This window comes from Felis catus, chromosome C1, assembly GCF_018350175.1.
Source record: "Felis catus isolate Fca126 chromosome C1, F.catus_Fca126_mat1.0, whole genome shotgun sequence".
Taxonomy (NCBI): Eukaryota; Metazoa; Chordata; class Mammalia; order Carnivora; family Felidae; genus Felis; species Felis catus.
In genome coordinates, this window is record NC_058375.1 from 127,011,611 (window position 1) to 127,033,119 (window position 21,509).

A 21,509-nucleotide genomic window follows, 5' to 3' on the forward strand; every position below is an offset into this window, starting at 1 on the left:
TTACACACATTATGGTTGAGCCCAAGGCTCAAACCTGTGTTTTTGAAGTTTTTTGTTCTCTTTTTTTGTTACTAGGTGCAGAGGAGAGTGCCTCTGCTTTTTGAGCTTGCTTTTATGTGGGAACAAATTGTTGAGGCTGTCTTGTCCCGTGTGTAATTGTCCTAGGATAGCAAGAAAGTTAAGTAAAAGGTGAAGAGGTGCTTGCTCAAGTAGTCTTAGTAAACAGCAGATGATTTTTCTGGTAAGATTTTCCAGGAAATATGTGCATGTAGATTTAAACCTCCATGGTTTTAGTTTACCTAGTTGTAATTCTGAAGAAACCATTTGCTTTTGGCTTAGATGTCATTGATAACAAAAACTTTTTGAGTAACGAAAAGGTGGTTAAAGTGTAACTGGAAGCTAACCTGTTTGTAATATTGGAAAGAGTAAGATCTATGTAATATTTAATATGGTTGAATACCAGTGTAACTGGAGTAATTGAACACATTGTAATAAAATTTGGTATATTGGGCTTTTTTTGAGAGCAAATGTTTCTTCCTCACATACTGATTAGGTGCTCATCTTTTCACACCTTTTTTGTTGTTGTTGTTGGGTGGTTTTAGTTGTTGTTGTTGTTGTTGTTTTTTGCTTGGGTGAATATGTCCTTAAATAATGGATTCTGTAATTTGTAGCAGACCTGCCTGTGTCAAGGATAACATTTTAGGCACACTTCTGAGGCTCAACTTGTTACCAGAGTAAACTTGGTTCTGAAGAATAATCAGAGTTTTGACAGACCATTTCTTTTGGGTCTAGGGACACCCTACTGGCTTAATGATCTTACCTGTTCCATAACTAAATCGCTTGCATACAGAATTACATAGATCCATAGATTCAGGATATGCTAAAAAAAAAAAATATATATATATATATATATATATATACACATATGAGAACACGTAACCCTGAAAGGTAAGTTCCCTCCATTCCCCCACACAGTACCCATTGCTTAACTTAGTCTTTTCTAAAACTTGTTGGTTAATTGATAAATTACAGAATTGATGCTTTCGGGTTTCATATACTTCATGTACAGAAAGAACTGATGAAAATATAGGAGGCTTGTGCATTCTCTGATTAGTGTGGGATCCTTTTGTGAGTTTCAATTCAATCTCCTCATCTATATAATTGGGATGATAGCACTTAACTCTTGGAGTTGCCAGGATTAGAGATGAGTATATAAAGGCCCTACCATTGATTGTGTTTAACACATAGTATGTATTATTAAATATTAACATATTTTCATGCTTAAAAGAATGAGTTTGTTATTTACACGCACAAGATGTTGCAGCCTGAAAACTTGCTCTGTGAGGCAGAGGAGCACTATGGGAGTTTTCATTTATGTAGGGGCTTAAATTGGTAAAGTTTGCAGCTAGCCATTTTTAAATTAAAAGGTATGTGGGAAATTGGTTACCAGATACCGAAGAGTTGTTTATTTTATAGAAGGTTTTTACTTATGGATTAAAATCCACATGTTTGTGGAATATATTTCAAGTGAATTATTTTGGGGAGAAAGTATGTGGTAAATTGTTGTAGTGATGAATTCTCCTAGTATCTTTTAAATTTTAGTTAGTTGATACATGTTTCAAGGTCTGGTTTATATACCTGATATCCATATTCAGTGTGCTATCAGGCTGCTGACAAGCAATTCTTGCAGAGTTAAGATTAAGTAAGTCATTTGAATTCATTCAGCCACAGGCGGACTACAGTTTTGTTGTTGTTTTTAATTCTCAATATTTATCCATACTTGGGTTTTTCTTTTCTGTGAAATAATATACCAGACACATTGTTCTTTAGCTTTTCTTTTACTTTTGAAAATGTATTGGTCTTCATACATACTAGTGTCTTTGCAGTTAGTACCTATAGACAGATTTGAGTTTAGCATGAAAAGCTGTATTATGAAGTCTTCGGACACTAATGCCTGGCCGGGGTTCAAGGCAGCCATACCTTATGCTGAATAGTGAACGAACACAGTATGATTGGATGCTCCTTTGGGGAGTCTTATATGGCAGCAGCAGAATATTTTACAAAATTGAAAAAACTTTTCCTTAAATTGTGCAGAAGAAATGCACTTCCATGCCTTGCCAACTAATAAAAGATTTTCTGGTACTGCCACTTTAGAATACCCAATTATACCCATTTGAGTTAATGTTAAGTTTTAATTCTTTAGAAATAGAGAAGCGCTGAGAGTTGATAATACTTTTATTTTCTCCATTCTTGAAAATGTTACAATAATGAGTTGATGAGTTTGTAATGTATCATTGCTGTTTGAATCAGAAAATTTCACTGTTAACACTTGATGATCTATTGCAAATACTCTTTGACAGTTCCCGTGTCTAAAAGGTGTGGTTACAAAAGGCAATGAACTTTTCAAATGGCTATTGTAGTTCCAAACCACAGAATCAGTACTCTGTCTTTGTATTCACACACGTATACAATGATGATAAGTTATTATTTGTAACTGAGCATGTCAGTTTTTCTCAGTATAATAGTCATTTTTTCCAAAGTAAAATAATCTTGCATTTAATCCTTGTGAAATCTCATGTTTACTAGTAATACAGACGTGCAAAGAATCAAATCATAAAATCAAACAAAATTTTATTAAGTTAACTTTGCTTCTCAAATAAGTATATGTTATATAATTAAGCAAATTTGTTTATACCTGATAAGATGTAAGAATGGAAGCATAATTCAATTCAATTAGTTGTTGGGTGATGGTTGAAATAAGAGATGAGTTACTCAATCCTAACTGAAAGCTAGTTCTTTACCTTATTTTCCAACAGTTTGTTTTTTTCCCAGATTTTATCCTTGAATATTTTGCCTATACTTACCATCTTAGTCTCTACACATGCCTATTAATTTTTTATTCCCATGAGTTTTGAAAGCCTATACGTTATGAACTTTTCTGTTTGTTTGCCTTCTTAAAGATTTCTTTTGTAAGCTCACTTCTCTAAGCAAATCATGAAGTTTTTGTGCCTTATTTCATAAGTATTAAAGCTTATGTTTAAATGATTGTTTTTATACCCTACTTGACTAGTGTTTTCATCTACAGCTCCCTGAAAGTACTTTCTCTACAAAAGAAATTAAGTATGCAAAACAAATTACAAGGGAGCATGAGTAGGGGAGGGGCAGGGAGAGGGGGAGAGAAACCCAAGCAGGCTCCTCCTTGTCGGCCTGGAGCCCTCGAGGGGCTTCATCTCACAAACCATGAAATCATGACCTGAACCGAAACCAAGAGTTGAACACTTGACTGACTGAGCCACTCAGGCGCTGCTATTTGTTTTTATTCTTGACCTTTCTTCTTGAAAGGCAATAATTTGATATTGCCTTGCCTTAGAGTTTAAAGTACTATAAATTGACTTCTCCCAGCTTTAGTTTGATCAATGACAGATAAAAATTAATTTTGTGGGCTAGTTATATAATTAGCTTCACTAACAGGTCTTCTGCGTGAAAGAAATTCCATAACTGGTATAAGATACCACCTTATAGTCTGAGTTAGAGGTTTAACTGTAGATTTACCTTGATGCTTTGTTTCTTAATAGAGAGAGAAGCTATGGAATTTAATTATAAAAAAAAAAGGTTTGGGGGGCCTGGGTGGCTCAGTCGGTTGGGCGTCCAACTTCAACTCAGGTCATGATCTCGCAGTTTGTGAGTTCAAGCCCCACATCGGGCTCTGTGCTGACAGCTCAGAGCCTGGACCGTGCTTCGGATTCTGTGTCTCCTCCTCTCTCTGCCCCTCCCCTGCTCATGCTCTGTCTCTCTCTGTCTCAATAATAAATAAACGTTAAAAAAAAAAAAAAAGGTTTAATGTGGGGAAAAAACTGTAAATGTTTGCAAAGCAATGACTTAAATGAACAAAAGGCCCTCATTTTTAAGGTGCTTTAGGGGAAATTTCTTATTACAGAATTGCTATGTTTAAAAATACGTTAGTATCTTTTTACTGGAACCAACCCAAATGCCCTTCATTGAGTGAATGGTTAAACAAACTGCTACGTGCATACCATAGAATACTACGCAGCAGTAAAAAGAAAGAAACATTGATAAAGCAACCTAGGTGGATCTTAAAGTAATTACACCAAGTGAATAAAACAATGTTTTTAATAATTAATTTTATTTGTTTTGGAGAGAGAGCACAGACAGGGGAGGAGCAGAGAGAGACAGGGACAGAGAGGATCAGATGCGGGCTCTGTTCTGACATCCGTGAACCCAACGTGGGTCTCAAACTCACCAAATATGAGATCATGACCTAAGCCAAAGTCCGATGTTCAAATGACAAAGCCACCCAGGCACCCCATGAATAAAAGTTTTAAAATAGAGCAACCATGTGGTCCCATTTACATACTCAAAATGGCAGATTATAGAGATGGAGCACAGATTAGTGGTTGCCAGGCATTAAGAGATGGGGTTTGAGGGAGCAGAATGGTTGTGATTATAAAGGGGTAGCATGAATAATCTTTGAAGTAATGGAACAATTCTGTATGTTGATTGTATGGTGGTTACCTAAATCTACATGTGATAAAATTGCATAGAAACACAGAACAAATGAGTGCATGCAAAACTGGCAAAATCTGAATAAGGTTGTATATCAATATCTATCTCTGGTTTTGATGTTCAACTGTACTTATATAACATTATCATCGAGGGAAACTGAAGAGTACATGGGAGCTTTCTGTACTATTTTTTGCAACTCCCTGTGAATGTACTATTATTTAAAAAATACAAAGTCAAGCACAAAAAAAACCCATTCTTTACATATATAATATTAAAATTATTATGTATAATATGTATAATATTGAAAAAAGTATATTTTTAAGCAAATACCCTCTGCAAAATGCCATTCATACATTTTATATTGTTGATTTGTGTTGGTTTTACTAAGTCATGTTCACATGCATTGGAGCACAATAGAAATACTGATAGTCAAATATCTCCAAGATGCAGTTTCCGATTTCATTATATTTGCCTTGTTTTCCCTAAATGCCAATTCTTTCTTTATCATCCTTTTATAAAGGCTTGCTGCCCTTTCACTTTCCAAGTCTTCATAGAAATTAAAGAATCTGACATTAGTTATCTATATTGTTCATTTCCAGTTGCTAAAAGGATTTTGTCAAGAGGCTATATATTCATTATTTAACCAGATACTTACATTTTAAGCATATTGAATATCTGTAAGACAAAATAAAAGAATTTATCTCGTAAAGATATATAGAACCAGCAAATGAGGAATCACTTGGGGAAAGAAAGTGATGTAAGTGCTTGTTAAGTAACACTGTAGTTACTGTATGACCCTCCACTTTTTAATGCGAAAGTACTAAATGTTTTAATGCAAAAGTACTAAATGTTTTAAAACAGTGTGAGGAGGTCAGAAGTAAAAGTGTAGACCACCAACTTGGGGAGGATACACTTTTTGTGATATGGATGATGACCTTGATCCATTTGGAGTTATTTTTTGGTTATGGTGTGAGATAGGGGGTTCAAATTCATTTTATCTGTGGATATCATTTTTATCTCCACACCATTTGTTGAAAACACTGTTCTTTCCCAGTTAAATTGTCTTGGCTCCTTTCTTGACTATAAATGTGCAAGGTTATTTCTCAATTCTAAATTCTACCACATTGATTTTGTGTCTATCACTAGGCCAGTGGTACCACTGGCTACACTGTTTGATTATGAAACTTTGTAACAAGGTTTGAAATTAGGACTTTTTTTTTTTTGGAAATTAGGGTTTGCCTCCAACTTTGCTGTTTTTCAATATTATTTTGGCTATTTATCTGTTTTCATATGTAGTTTAAGATCAGCTTGCCAATTTCTGCAAAGAAGTCAGCTTGGATTTTTGATATGAATTATGTCAAACAGGTCAATTGGGCAATTTGGAGAATATTACCATTTTAACAGTACTAAATGAAAATGTCCTTAACGTGTAGTGATTCACTTAAAAAGAATAATAAACTCATTGCATGTTAATATAAATAATCATTTTTATGAAAAATAACATTTCAAAATAAAAAAATAGCAAGAAGAATGGGATTGTTTTACAGTTTTACAAATCTTCTTAACGTTTGGCTTATCAGGAGAAGTTGGGTTGTTATATCTACTTTAGTATTCACTCTCTTTTTTTTTTTTTTTTTCAACGTTTATTTATTTTTGGGACAGAGAGAGACAGAGCATGAACGGGGAGGGGCAGAGAGAGAGGGAGACACAGAATCGGAAACAGGCTCCAGGCTCTGAGCCATCAGCCCAGAGCCCGACGCGGGGCTCGAACTCCCGGACCGCGAGATCGTGACCTGGCTGAAGTCGGACGCTTAACCGACTGCGCCACCCAGGCGCCCCTAGTATTCACTCTCATTGGACATGTGATTTTGGCTGAAATCTAAGAAGATAATTTGGCCACACACAGATAAAAGAAAAGTGAGGGACCTCATGGACCCTTTGACAGGATCTTGATCCACAGTGGTCCTTGGACCACATTGTGAAAACAGCTTGTCCAGTGGGAAGAAATAAATGTTTGGAAACTCAAAGACTTGGTTAAAAATCACAAGTCGCCACTGAACAGTTGATGTGATTTTGAGCAAGTAATTTAGCCTCTCAGGTTTCTTCACTGTAAAATGGAGGTAATGACACTATACTTTGAAAGGAGGAAACAAGATCATTCCTGTGAAGTTTGGGGTATATAGACCACCAAAGAACTGATTCTTGTCTTTAATTTAGACTTGTCAACCCTTCTCTATTGTATAGGATTAGCTAATTTCCACCACCCCCCCCCAAAAGTTTACATATCACAGCATGGTAACCTTCATGTAAACTTGGTTTATTGTGGTGGTGTTTACTTAAGAGTTGAGTTTTATTCATTTAGTCTTTTATTATCAGCCCTTATAGCTACAAATCATGATAGTGAAGAAGGGAATGGAAGAAGGGTCAACAAAGAAGGTAAAAGAATTTATCAGAAGTGAGGGAGTAAAAGGGGGCCTGCCTGGCTCAATTGGTGGAGTGTGGGACTCTTGATCTCGGGGTTGTGAGTTCAAGCCCCACGTTGGGTTTAAAGGTTACTGAGAAATGAAATCTTTTTTTAAAAAAGGGGGGGGTGGAAGAAATGAAGTAAAATTGATGCCTCCTTTAGATCATTTGTCATCTTACTCATCCTGCTATTAATGTTGAAGAATGAAGGAAACCAAAAAAACTCTGCCTTAAATTAGAGAATGGTTCCTTTAGCATTTTCCCCCCTGTTAAAATTAATAAAATTAAATCATAAATGACTCCAATTTTTTAATGATTCTATAAATACCGGACCAAGTCATGTATAAAGTTCTAAAAAAAATAATTCTTGCCACTAGAACTCTATGTCATTACAGTAGTAACTTTAACTTGGCATTTGTATGCAAAGCTAAAGTGATACGATTATTACTATACAAAATAATGAAAAGTGTGAATTCACTCATTCAGCAGGTGTTTATTGAAAACTTACTTTGTATTGGTTTTGTAAAACAGAGAATGCCCTTGCCCTCCTGGATCTCATTTTCTTATGGGTGAGACAAAGAAATGGAATATATATAAAATATAATGTCAGATAGAAATACAGAAATTATTGTAATGAATACAAAAGGTTGAGAGCTTAAAGATTGACAGAATGAGGTATACAGTCTATTTGAGACAGGGTGATCAGGGAAGACCTCTTGACATTTGAAAATGCAAACACTTGAATGAAGTAAGAGAACAAGCCATGAGATATATGAGTGAAGAACATTCTGGGTAGAAGGAACAAAGTACAAAGGCCATGAAATGGAGGAGATGGAAATGGAAATTATACTTGTTTACCCATGTTCAGTGTCCTCCCGAAGACAGCATTTAAAGGAATAAGTACATTAAGAACACTTTGAGGTGTGGCCCTGGGACTGTCGGCTATGCATATTTTTAGCCAAATGAATCATTTCCACTGTAGAGCCTGTTAATTCCAAATGTACTGGATTTTAAAGGACATTAGCAAAGTCTAAACCTAACGCTTTAATCTTCACTTGTCTTTTTAATGCTAAACCAAAAGGATTTCTTGTTTTTTCAATACTAAGCCAAAAGATGCATTTATATAGAGTGATAGGTAAATCTTTGTGTTGAAATGTGAGAATTTCTGGTCCAACCGCAGTAGTTCTCAAGATCAGTCCAGTGGCAGCTTGTCCTAAAGTTACCTACTTTTCATTTCTTCTTCCAGTGAGTTGAAATGAGGACAAGGGGAGATACCTGGCTTGGGCCTTTCCAGCCAGCTATTATAAGGATCTGACAGGACAGCAGTCAAGCAAAAGTCATTGAGCCTTTGCTTGAACTACTCTGGTGACAGGAGTGCATTCCTAAGGGACTTCTTGTCTCTTATTTCTTTGTTTCTGGGTTTTCAGGTATATAGCTATAAATGTGAATATATATATAGATATGTACATATCTGTATAGCTGTGTATGTTTATGTTTGTGTATATATACGTGTATGTATGTGTGTATATGTGTATATACGTATATAGTATTTGATGTTGAGGAGGGTATAGTCAAAGGAGAGAAGATCCAGTTGGAGGAGGAGAGCATAATTGAAATGTTATCATAAATGTACATCAATATCAGTGTCATCTATAGGCTCTCCTTCTCCCTCCTTGCCCCCAGAGAGTAGAAAATAAGGTATGGGTAGGGATGGGAGACTTTACCTGCCCAGGCCTAAGACCCACTTGCTTGGCCCAGTTGTCCTAAAAAGAGGGAAAAGGGATAGGAAGAGTAACCCTATAGATGCCCTCAGTAGGTATGTGTCTCCCAATTTTACTCCCCCTGGCTGTTTAGCACCACCTTAGGCTTACCAGGTTGTATTCCATATTGTTGCTGGTGAGAAACTCGATCTAATCCTCAAAGCAAATTAGATTTTGTCACAGAACCAGGCAGCTAGACCATAATGGTATCTTTGTGGTTTTAGGTTTTTATCTTTTATAAGGTGGTACAATCATAGGAAAGAAATGTCTTGAAGGATAGTTTTAAAAGCTATTTTTAGATCATTTTGATAAGCTGATTTCAGAAATGTGCTCAGGTTGTTTATTTTTTTAATTTGGATAATTTTGCCACCTTGTGTGTCTTTTGAAATCAAAAATATTTATTATTCAGTACATCAACAGATGGTAAACTTTTCTTTTTGACTGAGATGAAACCTGAACCAGTGTAAAACTTACTACATTTCTAAAATGAACTTTTTGGAAAGTTTGCACTTTTAAAAGCTTTTTTAAAACAGTGCATTACATATAAAAATCAAACAGTACAGTGGATCAGTAGTTGATTATCATTCCCTTATCTGCTGTCTTATTATCAGGATTCATGAGTCTCTTGAGCTAGAATGTTCTTAGCACCAAATGTCAAATGGATTCTTTTTCATGCTTCCATCAATTTATCAATATCATGTCAAATTGTTTTGTTACACGTTGGAAGCATGGGTTTTCTGTAACTTTTTAATTCTGGAGTTTATAACAGCCTTTTTTTCTGATTGGCAAGCAATAGTGTACCATCACCATACCCTCAAAGTTATTCAGTCTCTATTTCATGGATACTTCTTTCTTTTCTTTTTTTTTTAATTTAATTTTTTATTTTTTTAAATTTACATCCAAATTAGTTAGCATATAGTGCAACAGTGATTTCAGGAGTAGATTCCTTAGTGCCCCTTACCCATTTAGCCCATCCCCCCCCCCAGAACCCCTCCAGTAAACCCTCAGTTTGTTCTCCATATTTATGAGTCTTTAGCTATTGTTGATAGTGCTGCTATAAACATGGGGGTGCATGTGTCCCTTCGAAACAGCACACCTGTATCCCTTGGATAAATGCCTAGTAGTGCAATTGCTGGGTTGTAAGGTAGTTCTATTTTTAGTTTTTTGAGGAACCTCAATACTGTTTTCCAGAGTGGCCGTACCAGCTTGCATTCCCATCATGGATACTTCTTTACCTCAGAGATTTTCTCTTTGATTCTTGTGTCCTGCCCTCATCCTGGGACTTCCCTTCTGCCCTCCAAGGTTGAATCAACTGTTTGCTGGATTCTATGGATCCTTCCTCTTTCTTGGTTTTTAAAATACTCATTTTGCTAGATAATAGCCTGAGGTATTTTCCTTAAAAAGTTTGCTTGAGAAGTAAACCTTTTCAGACTTTACATGCCTGAAGTCTTTATTCTGCCATCATACCTGAATGATGTTTTAGAATGCTAAATTCAAAATCATTTTAACCTTGTACTTAAATTTGTCTTCTAGTATCTGGGTTGCTTTTACAGATCTACTGCTGAAATTTTCCAAACATAAAGTTTGATAGAGGACTCATTTCAGCAGTTACTAACATTTTGTACTGTTTGTTTGATCATATATCTGTCAATCCATCTCATTTTTTTCAGTTTATTTTTGAGAGAGACAGAAGCAGAAGCTGGAGGGGGCAGAGACGGAGTGAGGGAGAGAGAATCCCAATCAAGCTCCACACTGTTAGCACAGAGCCCAGTGCAGGGCTCGAACCCACGAACTGAGAGATTGTGACCTGAGCCAAAACCAAGAGTGAGCCACTTAGGCCCCCCTCATCTCATTTTTTTAAATGTTTATTTATTTATTTTTGAGGGAGAGATTGAGAATCCCAAGCAGACTCTGTGTCGTGAGCCTGGAGCCCAGCACAGGACTCGATGTCACAAACTGTAAGATCATGACCTGAGCCGAAATCAAGAGCCAGACACTTAACTGACTGAGCCACCCAGGTACCCCAATCCATCTCAATTTTTTTTTTACACATTTCAAAATAAATTTCAGGGATCACTTCACTCCTGAACACTTTGGCATTCATGTAATTAACTAGAGTTCAGTTAGTATTTGATTTTTTTTATGGGTAAATATACACATAGAAATGCATAAATCAAGAACTTAACCATTTAGTGAAATTTCAGTAAATTGTATACATAGACCCAGGTGCCTGTCAAGGTATAGAACATTACCATCATGCCAGTAAACAACAACCAAAAGTTTTGATTCTTTTTCATCATATGTTTTCTAGTGCTGGGCCTTATATAAATGAATTCATACAATATGTACTCTTTTGTGTAAGTTTTCTTTAACTCAACATGTTTTTCACATTTATCTATGTTGTTACATGTGTGAATGTTTCCGTTTTTACTATAGAATAGAATTTTATTGCATAAATATACAATTTGTTTTTCTCTTCCACTGATTGCCACCCCTGTGGTGTTCCTGGTTTTTAGCTTTTATAAATAAAGCTCTTTGACTCATGAGAGTATTTGAGAATAAGTTTTGTTTTGCTTTGTTTTTTGTTTTAAAGTTTATTTATTTATTTAGAGAGAGAGTGAGAGCAAGCAAGGGATGAAGAGAGAGAATCCCAAGCAGGCTCTGCACTATCAACAGGGAGCCTGACTCAGGGCTCAGTCTCACAAACCATGAGATCATGACCAGAGCCAAGATCACGACTCAGATGCTTGACTGACTGAACCACCCAGGCGCCCCAAGAAGTTTTAAATCTTCAAATTAGAAACACCTACTAACATGGAATATTATAGCACAAAAATCCATTCATTTATTTTTTTATTCCATTTTTTCCTAGTTCTTGAATTTTTGTCAATATATTAAGTCACAATTTAGCTGAGAATACTGTCAAACTTTTTCATTTCTTGCTATTCTTAGTAATACAAAGAACAGGTAGGAAGATTATTTAAAATCATCTCCGTTTTGTAAAAAATAATCTCTGTACCCAACATGGGGCTTAAACTCACAACCCTGAGATCAAGAGTCACATGCTGTGCTGACCCAACCATAAAATCATTCCCCTTTTTTAAAGTTTTGAATATTCTTATTGAAATTTTAAGATTAACCTGTGTTTCCTAGTCCATTGACTGACTTTAGGTAATTGGGTATTTATGTTAATTAGATGTAATTAAGTGTAGGTTTTTCCTAGAAGTTAGCATTTCAACATATGCACTGATTTTAGAGGTAGTCATTTTTTAAGAATATATTAGTTTGACATTATCTTTCATATGAATCATTCTTTAATCCAGAGAGACATGATGTTTTGTGTTGTGTTTTGTGTCTATTATGCAAGAGTACTGTGTGTTTTGTTTATTTTTAAACAAAGAATGTTGCTTCTACTTGTAATTGTTTTGGAATTTTAAAGACCCAAGTTTTTTGTTTTTGTTTTTTTTTTTTTCTTTTAAAGACCCAAGTTTAAACTCTTAAATTCATGATCTAGAAGAACTTTTCCAACTCTAAAGTTTTATTAAATTTTTAAGGTAAATAAAGAATGAAATTTTCTGGTTGCCATATTACATTACACGAAAGGGTTAACCTGGTATAAGGTCCAGTGTATACATTCCATGGCTTTTTGTGAGTGTTAATTTTATACCTAATGAATGCTGATTCTGAAATTTAAAATTTAAAAAGTGTAAAGTGTCTTTTGTAGTCTAGTTTTTAAGCTGTGTTTGTGGCACATGAAAATTGCTTGATGGCTTTTCTGAAAGCTACCTGCAGCTGCTACACAACTTTTCAGTTGAGTCTACCTAACTACTGAAATGGAAAGTCCAGTAATAAGATAAGCGACAATTTAAGAGGATTGATTTAAATGTTAAATACAGTTCATATCCACTTGGACTCTATTAGCATCTAACACCTGTACTTTAATTTTAGAAAGGAAATTATTCATCTTTTCTCATGTTGTTTTCTCTTGGTTTATGTGGCATTTGTGAAAATGCTTACAGAAATGCTGGTACTAAGATAAGGGATAATTGATGTTCTTGTTTGTGAAACAAGTTCCACTAAGATCACAGAAATGGCTACTAATTAAATTGCTTCTGTCCTTAAAGACATACCTCTGCCTTCAAGAAGCTCATGACTTGGTAGAAATCCATTTGAGTCAAAATTTCCATATTCTAAATGGCTGCAGCTTCCATTTCCTTTTCTTGCTTTCTCTACTTCCTACTTGCTCTCTCCTTTCCTCTCATCATTGAACAAATTAGCTTAAAGATAGGGCAGCTTAAAGAATGAGCTATGAAAAAGGAGTCAGGGATGCCCGGCTGGCTCAGTCAGTAGAGCATGCCACTCTTAATCTTGGGGTTTTAAGTTCAAGCCCCACATTCGATGTAGAAATTACTTAAAAATAAAATTTTTTGAAAAGAAAAAGAAGAGTCTCACTTGGTGGTTTTTAATGAAATATATCAATATATGCATTTCCAAGGATAACGTGGGGTTTACACCTTCTAAATGCAAAATACAGAACCAAGTGAAAGTTGGTGGTCAGGTAACATTAACTGAATTGCTTTTACAATATCCTATCATAAAGTCTTGTTATAAAGAATACAAGCATTCTTGTCTTGATCTCATTTCTCTCACAGCTTTTCATCTGACATCCTGTGCTTCAAAGATACTAAGTTAACGGCCTGGCCAGGACTTCAAGAATCATCTCTAAACTACAAGTCCAACTTTGTACTATACCAAGTATAAAGGAATTAATCAGATCAATTAATGTACCCCTTTTTTTTGGCCCCAGAACTTAATGGAGGCAAGTTTATTGGGGAATATTTCAGGATAGATTGCTTATCATGCTTACTACAGACTCAGTACTTTATTCTTCTAGACATCCTAATGTTACTTGCTTGAAACTACTTATGTACTTAGAAGACCTTCCTTCCCTCCTGATTCAAATGCTAGTGTTTATGACCAAGTTATAAATGAGCCTACACCACTCAGTGAGCTAATTAAGAAATTGAAAAGTCAGCATACATTGCCTATGATATAACTGAAAAATAATTTCAGTTTATTTAGTAAAGAGTTTGTTTTATGTCTACTGTGCAAGAGTTTGTGTGTGTCTACTGGTGAGAAAATATGCATTGTAATAGTATGGAAAGCATAGTACATTCTTTTTAACTCACTGACTTGATCTAATCCAAAATTTAAATTCCACGTAAAGTCACTGAGAGACTATAGAATGACATTTGCTTGTTGGTCTGGTGTTTTTTTCATGACAAAGATACTGTGTTTATTTAGGTTGTGTATTAAGAGTGGCTTTTAGGGAGGATGCCTGGGTGGCTAAGTCGGTTAAGCTTCCGACTCCTGATTTGGGCTCAGGTCATGATCTCAGGGTTCCGGAGTTGAGTTTGAGCCCTGTGTCAGGCTCTACACTGACAGGGCAGAGCCTGCTTGGGATTCTCTCTCTTTCCCTCTCTCTCTGCCTCCCCTGCTTACTCTCTCTCTCCCAAAATAATAATAATAATAATAATAATAATAATAATAATAATAATAATAATAATAATTTTTTAAAAAAGTGGCTTTTAGGGAAGTTGTTACAGAAAAAAACATAATGTCTTATTTTGTAAACCAGGATGTATTTTTTTAATGTAGTACATTTTGTGAAGTAGAACATTTTAAAATTAATTGCTAGTTTGTTGTTAAAAGTGCTTGACAGAGGCTTGTATGGCATCCAGGCCCAAGTGGCATGCCTTGGGTAGTGGAGCTCCACAGGTTCCAGGTGTTCCGGTCCCATGAGATGAGGAAGAAGAGGAAGATGAAGTGGAGGATGAGGACGAAGACGGTAAAGACAGTGACGAAGAAGAGGATGAAGACGACGAGAGCGTCGATGAGGAAGTGAATGTTGAATTTGAAGCGTATTCCATCTCAGATAATGATTATGTCAGAATTAAGAAGTTAACTGCAGCAGCTTTTCCTGAAGGCTCCTGTGAACATTGCAGAACTGATTTCTTAATTCAACAAAACCACATCGGGAGTGTGATTAAGCAAACAGATGTTTCAGAAGACAGTGATGACGATGTGAATGAAGATGAGATTTTTGGATTCATAAGTCTTTTAAATTTAACTGAAAGAAAGGGTACACAGTGTGCTGAACAAATTAAAGAGTTGATCCTGAGCTCCTGTGAGAAGAGCTGTGGAAAGATCTCGGTTGAACAGCTGGACGCGCTTTTCAACGACGCCTCCTGGCCTGTGGGCTTTCTCCTCAGCGAGAGGTTCATTAACGTTCCTCCTCAGATCGCGCTGCTCATGCACCAGCAGCTCCAGAAAGAACTGGCAGAGGTACACGGAACGAACAAGCTGTGTGGAGAGTGTTTCTTCTACCTTCTGATTAGCAAGACGTTTGTGGAAGCTGGAAAAAACAATCCCAAAAAGAAATGGAGCAGCCAAGAAAAAGATGAGTTAATGTCCGCAAGTGCAGAGGAAGAAATTTTCTATGAGAAGGCAATCTTGAAGTTCAACTACTCGGTGCAGGAAGAGAGCGACACCTGTCTGGGAGGCAGGTGGTCCTTTGACGATGTCCCAATGAAGCCCTTGCAAACTGTGATGTTGATTCCAGGTGACAAGATGGATGAAATCATGGGTAAACTGAAAGAGCATCTCTCTCTCTGACCCATTTCCCATGGGCAGCAGGGGGCTGGTTTTCATTTTTGTAAAATTACCAGAAAACAGCTCAGATTTGCTGAAAAACTCATCACTTTATTCAGATTAAGGCCCTCTACAAAAAAGTAGGGTTGTCACCTGTGTCTGTGACACATTTACAAAATAGCTTTTAAAAAAAAAAAATTTGGTCAAATTATGAATGGTTGATGAAGAGCTTTTCCAGTAAAAAGGAAAACGTGGAGTAGTAATTTAGAACTCAATAAAAACTTCCATTTTTTATTTTTAAATAATGGAAAAAAAAAGTGCTTGACATCTATTCCATGAATAGTTTTCCTGGTTATCTGGAATATTTTTCTTTATATCTGGAATGGTCTTTCTGACTAAAGTTTATCCAACCTGGAGGAAATTCAGTATATTTCACACTGAAATGAATTACAGAATTTGATTACTTTTTTTTTGGAAGGTAAGATTTATCCAATTCAAGATCTCAATAAATGTGTTCTGGCGAAAGCAAACAGCAGTGATTTACATAAGTTTTCAACAATACAGGTTCACAAGAATGTTTATAAATTATTGCCATGAAAGAAGGGAGTAGGCAGAAATTGAGATGTGCAGTGTTGCAGATATTGGGGATTGAGGAGCACCAGAATACAACTCAGGTGTATTAAGATCCTAAAGGTACTAAGGAGTTGGACTTGGTTTTCATGAATATGCATTTGAGTATGAGTAGGTCAGATGCTGTCGATAAAGCACTGTTAAAAATTTCCATAAGATTTCAAGATGTGGCATGGTCGTTTTTGTTTGTTTCTATATAATCTGACATATAAACCGTGTTGAAATTTATTGGCCAGTCTTGGGTTTTTTCCTACTGATATTTTTATACAGCCTAATTGAGATATAACAGACATACCATAAAATTCACCCATGTAAAGTTTACAGTTCGTTGGGTTTTAGTATATTCACAGAATTATGCAGTCACCACCATAATCTTATTGTAGAACATGAACATCACTTCAAAAAGAGGGGCACCTGAGTGTCTCAGTCGGTTAAGTGTTCAACACTTGATCCAGCTCAGGTCTTGATCTCAGGGTCATGATTTCAAGCCCCATGTTGGGCTCCATGCTGGACATGAAGCGTATTTAGTGAATATGGGGTTTTTTTGTTTTTGTTTTTGTTTTTTTAACAGTCATGCTCCGTGGTCCTTTCTTCCTCCCCCAGGCCTAGAGAACCATTAACCTACATTCAGTCTTTGTAGATTTGCATCATACAGTATGTCACTTTTTGTGACTTTCTTTTAAGCATAGTTTTTAAAGGATCATCCATGTTGTAGCATGAATCAGTTCTTCATTCCTTTTTTGTGGCTGAATAATATGCCACTATATGGACCATGTTTTTTTTATCCCTCAACTGAGGGGCATTGGAGTTATTTCTACTTCTTGGCAATTGTGAATAACACCGCTGTAATTATAAGCAAACAAGTTTTTGTGTGGATGTATGTTTTTGTTTCTCTTGGGTATATACCCAGGAATGGAATTGCTGGGTCATATCATGACTCTGTGTTTAACCATTTGAGGAGCTGATAAACTGTTTTCTGAGGTAGCTGCACCATTTTGCATTCCTGGTGGCAAAATGAGGGGGGTTACAGTCTCTCTCCACATACTCCCCAGTGCTTGTCATTGTCTGTCTTTGATTATAACCATTTTAGTGGTTGTGTAGTAATATCTTGTGGTTTTGATCTGCATGTCTCTAATGATTAAAGATGGTGAACATCTTTTCATGTATTTATTGGCTCCTGTTGATTTTATGTAGACCTTGATATCTAGATGTTGTTTGTATACCTTTTATGAACTCTATAATTACTCAGTATTTAGGCTCTATTTGTCACATAAAATGCCATTGTATGTTTGAACACATCACGTATGTTATATTGGAGAATTGGAGAGAGACTAATTCATCAGTGTTTTCCAAACTTACCTGATAAATAGGATAGTCACCAGTTTGCCTAGGACAGTCCCTGTTGATGCCTGTTGTTCTGGCATACTTATAAAAGTAGCCTCTTTCACTCTGAAGTGCCCTGCTTTGGACAATAAATTACATGGCTATGCTACTGACAATTAACCTAGAGTATTTAAATACACACTTGCTATCTCCTAGATCAGAATCTCCAAGAAAAAGGCCTGGAAATACGTTTTTAACAATTTCAAGGTCAAGCACATTTATGTTATCCTAGCAGAATGCTGGTGTTTCTCTGTAACCCAGAACCCATTATCATTGTTTTAATGGGACAGTGAGTTGCAAGTTAAAATAGGAGAGGAATAATTTCTTTTGATAGGCTAACACCATCCTTCTCCTTAAAGTAATGATAGAGGAGTATTTTATAACATGCATGTTAGGTTCTTAGGAGCAAGGGAGTATGGGATAGCAAAGTGAAATAAATTTCTGGAAGTTGAGTGGTCTCAGGATGGAGGGCAGTGAGCAAAACTGAGCTTCCCTTTGAGTTTGATGACAGGAGAGGAGAAACTCATGAACATGTTCTTCATACGTGAGGACTAGGAGCAAGAACTAATGGCAGGGTAGGGGGTGGGGGTGGAAGAAGTACTTTCAGATTCCAAGGCTATGTTACAGAAGAAGGATAGAATGTGATACCATTAGTTCTTATTTATTTGGGGTCAGGGGGATTTGAGAATATTTTTAAGTCAGGCATTTGTAAGAATTCTGTATTTAAAAAAATTTTTTTAATGTTTGTTTATTTTTGAGAGAGAGACAGAGTGCAAGCCAGGGAGGGGCAGAGGGAGAGGGGGACAGAATCCAAAGCAGGCTTCAGGCTCTGAGCTGTCACCACAGAGCCCGATGCAGGGCTCAAACCCGCGAACTGTAATGTCATGACCTGAGCCCAGCCCAAGTCGGATGCATAACCTACTGAGCCACCCCAGTCATCCTGAGAAATGTACTTTTATACCAGTATCAGAGATACCCATTCAAGTTTTAAAATTTTTTAATTTGCTAATTATGTGACTGCCTTTAAGATGAAAGCAACATATCTGACTCAGTATAAAGTAAAGAATGTGCACTAATTATTTGTAGAGGGTGATTTGATCACCTTTTACCACCAATGGTACATAATTAAGAAATTAGTTAAGAAATGGCTGGAAAGTTAGCAATTTATGTGTATCCCAACATAACTGTAGCCTCATGGTATTTCCATTAGCCAGAAACTCAAGCCAACTCTTGTATGGGCCATACTATCAAGCAATACAGTCTTCAGTATAATTATCCACACCATAATATTTCATCCAAAAATTCTTTGGATGGAGAGCAAAGGCCTTACTATTTTTTTTTTTTTTTTTAGCTTTATTGAGGTATAATGCATGTACGGTAAACTGCATGTATTCAAAATATGTATTTGGAAGAGATGCTGGGTATTTTTTTAATTGATACTGTGGCAAGTCTGTCATTATAATTTGTCTTCTAAGCATACAATAACAGTGGAGAAATAAAACAGCTTGTTAATTTAACTTGGGGAAACTCATGAATTATTCATAGTAAGATGTTTTACAAGGGATTATTAAGACTTGTCCATAGTTATGGAGTAACTACTCTTGTCTCCAAAACTAGTTACTTTTTATCTGTACATATTTATCTGAGAGAATGAGAGCAAATAGTAATGTGCCAAATGAAGGACTGAATAATAAATGCTTGAGAAGTTCAAAAGAATAAGAAATGGTTGGACTGAAGAAGTTAGGAAAAGTTGTGAGGAAGAAAGTAGATCATGTAACAGATAAAGACAACGTAAGAAAGGGTCCATTGGAGTTTGAGCTAGACCTTAGAGAACAGATTTGATTCATTAGGCAGACATGGATGAAAGAGCATTCTAAAGAAAGAGAACCATGGGGCACCTGGATGGCTCAGTCAATTAAGTGTCAGACTTTGGCTCAGGTCATGATCTCACGGTCCATGAGTTCGAGCCCTACATTGGGCTCTGTGCTGACGGTTCAGAGCCTGGTTCTGCTTCGGATTCTTTGTCTCCCTCTCTCTACCCTTCCCCTGCTCGCACTCTGTCTCTCTCTCAAAAACGAATAAACATTAAAAAAATAATAAAAGAGAACCAGTGAGTATAGGTAATGAAAGGTGAGTGTTCTGGCTTGGCTGCAGTTGAGGATGACTGAGGAGAAATAAAAGTGGAAAGTTAAGTTTGGGCAAAGATCTGAAACTAAAGGATTTTAAGTTGTGTCCTCTTAAGGCAAACTACTGAACGTTTTTTTGGGCAAGATAGTTGATTTCAGATTTCATTGTCTTACTGTTTTTTGATGCATTTAATACTTCAGTTGTGGTTATCAGGAAGTTGATTTTTAATTTGTCTTCTATAGTCAACTTGTCACTTTTTTTTGTACTATCAAATATCTTATAAAGTAATAATATCTGGAAGAGAGGGAGAGAAAAATTATAATTACTCATGTAGTATTAGGTTATGGCTTAATTCAGAAAATAGGAATTTTTAAGAATTGGGAATTCAAGAATGTGAATTTTAGGCAACATATGGAGTCCTGAAAGATTCAAAGATATTGGGCCCTTCTCGTATGTGAAGATTTAAGATTATATTGTCTCATTCTTTTCTTTTTTAATGTTAGTTTATTTATTTTGAGAGAGGGAGAGCAAGTACAGGAGAGGGGCACAGAGAGAGGGGGAGAGAGAACCCCAGGCAGGCTCTGCACTGTCAGCACACAGCCCAACACAGGGATGGATCCCGCGAACCATGAGATCATGACCTAAGCCAGAATCAAGAGTCAAATGCTCAACTGACTGAGCCACCCAGGCACCTCATGTCTTGTTATTTTCTTGACCTCTCTTTTAAAATATATATTTAGAGAAGTAAAGCAAGTTCAGCTTAAGAAAATTGTCTTTTTTTTTTTTTCTGGAATGTCATAAAGGATCCCCAGAGGTTATGAATGTAGACTTGAGGGGGAAATGAGAAGGTCCCGAGAATACTTTTCATGTTGTCATTTGTTAATTTCTTAACTTCAAATATACAGATGAAAACTGTTTAAAATATGAAGAAGTACACAAAGCAGTTCAGCTGTTTATATCTTAAAGCCAAATTCATAACCTTAAGTGGTGGAAATACCCTACTTTTAATAGGTTGTGAGAATTTAATAATACAATTTCATTCAGCCCATGTTGGATTATGTATACTTTTAACACTTTTAGGGCTTTTAGATTAGTTTTTTGTTTTAATTTTCTAATTAATTTTGTTTAATTTTTTTATTTCCTAGGAATTAACTGTCCCTTAAATGTGACATTGCATAAATTATTTTCATTTAATCTCCTACTGAATAAAATAATAAGCATTTAAGACTCTCTGATCTCGTCCTACTATACTGTTCATTCATTTGTTCAGTCAGCAATTACTTGAAAAAAAAAAAAACATTTAGTGTATACCTGGCATGTGCTGAGCCTTGGCTTTGAGAATACAAAAATCAGTGATTTGGACTCTTGCCCTGGAGGAGCTCATCCTCGTAAGAGAGGCACTCTATATAAGTAATTACAAATCCACTTGATAATTTGTTTTTTGTTTTTTTAAAAGGTGTGTTAAGGTACATACAGGGTACAGTGGAACAATATTCTGCCTTAATTCTTACCTCACCATTTGCTTTTTGTTTTTCACTGATGTAACTTTATTCATAATACATTCTAAAGCAAAAAAAAATATTACTGGGTATAAAAACCAAGACTTGATGAAGGTGGAAAGCTCAGTTCAAAAGGAAAACATAGCAGTTTCAAATTATATATGTACTTAATAATTGATAGAACGATAAGAAAATAGATAAGCAACAATAACAGGGGATGCCACAAACACTGATGAGCACAGGAATAATAAAATTTCATTTAATCTCCTACATGTTTAATCCCGTGTGTGTGCCAAAAAGAACCTTTAAAGATGAAATGGATAAAGCTTTTCCTATTTTACCTCACCATTTCTTAACACACAGGATTAACCCTACTCAAACAACTGAGTGTTCCCTAAAATTTTCATCAAGTTTCTCACTTCCAAGTCTTTGCCTATAATATTTCTTCAAACAGGAATAACCATTTACTATT

The 21,509-nt window shown here is 35.9% G+C and overlaps 1 protein-coding gene and 1 pseudogene across 12 annotated transcripts in view; both read left to right on the forward strand.

Annotated features, from left to right (window-relative positions):
* R3HDM1 (R3H domain containing 1) overlaps positions 1–21,509 on the forward strand; it is a 205,857-nt gene that overhangs the window by 817 nt on the left and 183,531 nt on the right. The gene's annotated exons all lie outside the window — the stretch shown is intronic.
* Positions 14,324–15,583, forward strand: LOC109502659 (annotated as a pseudogene).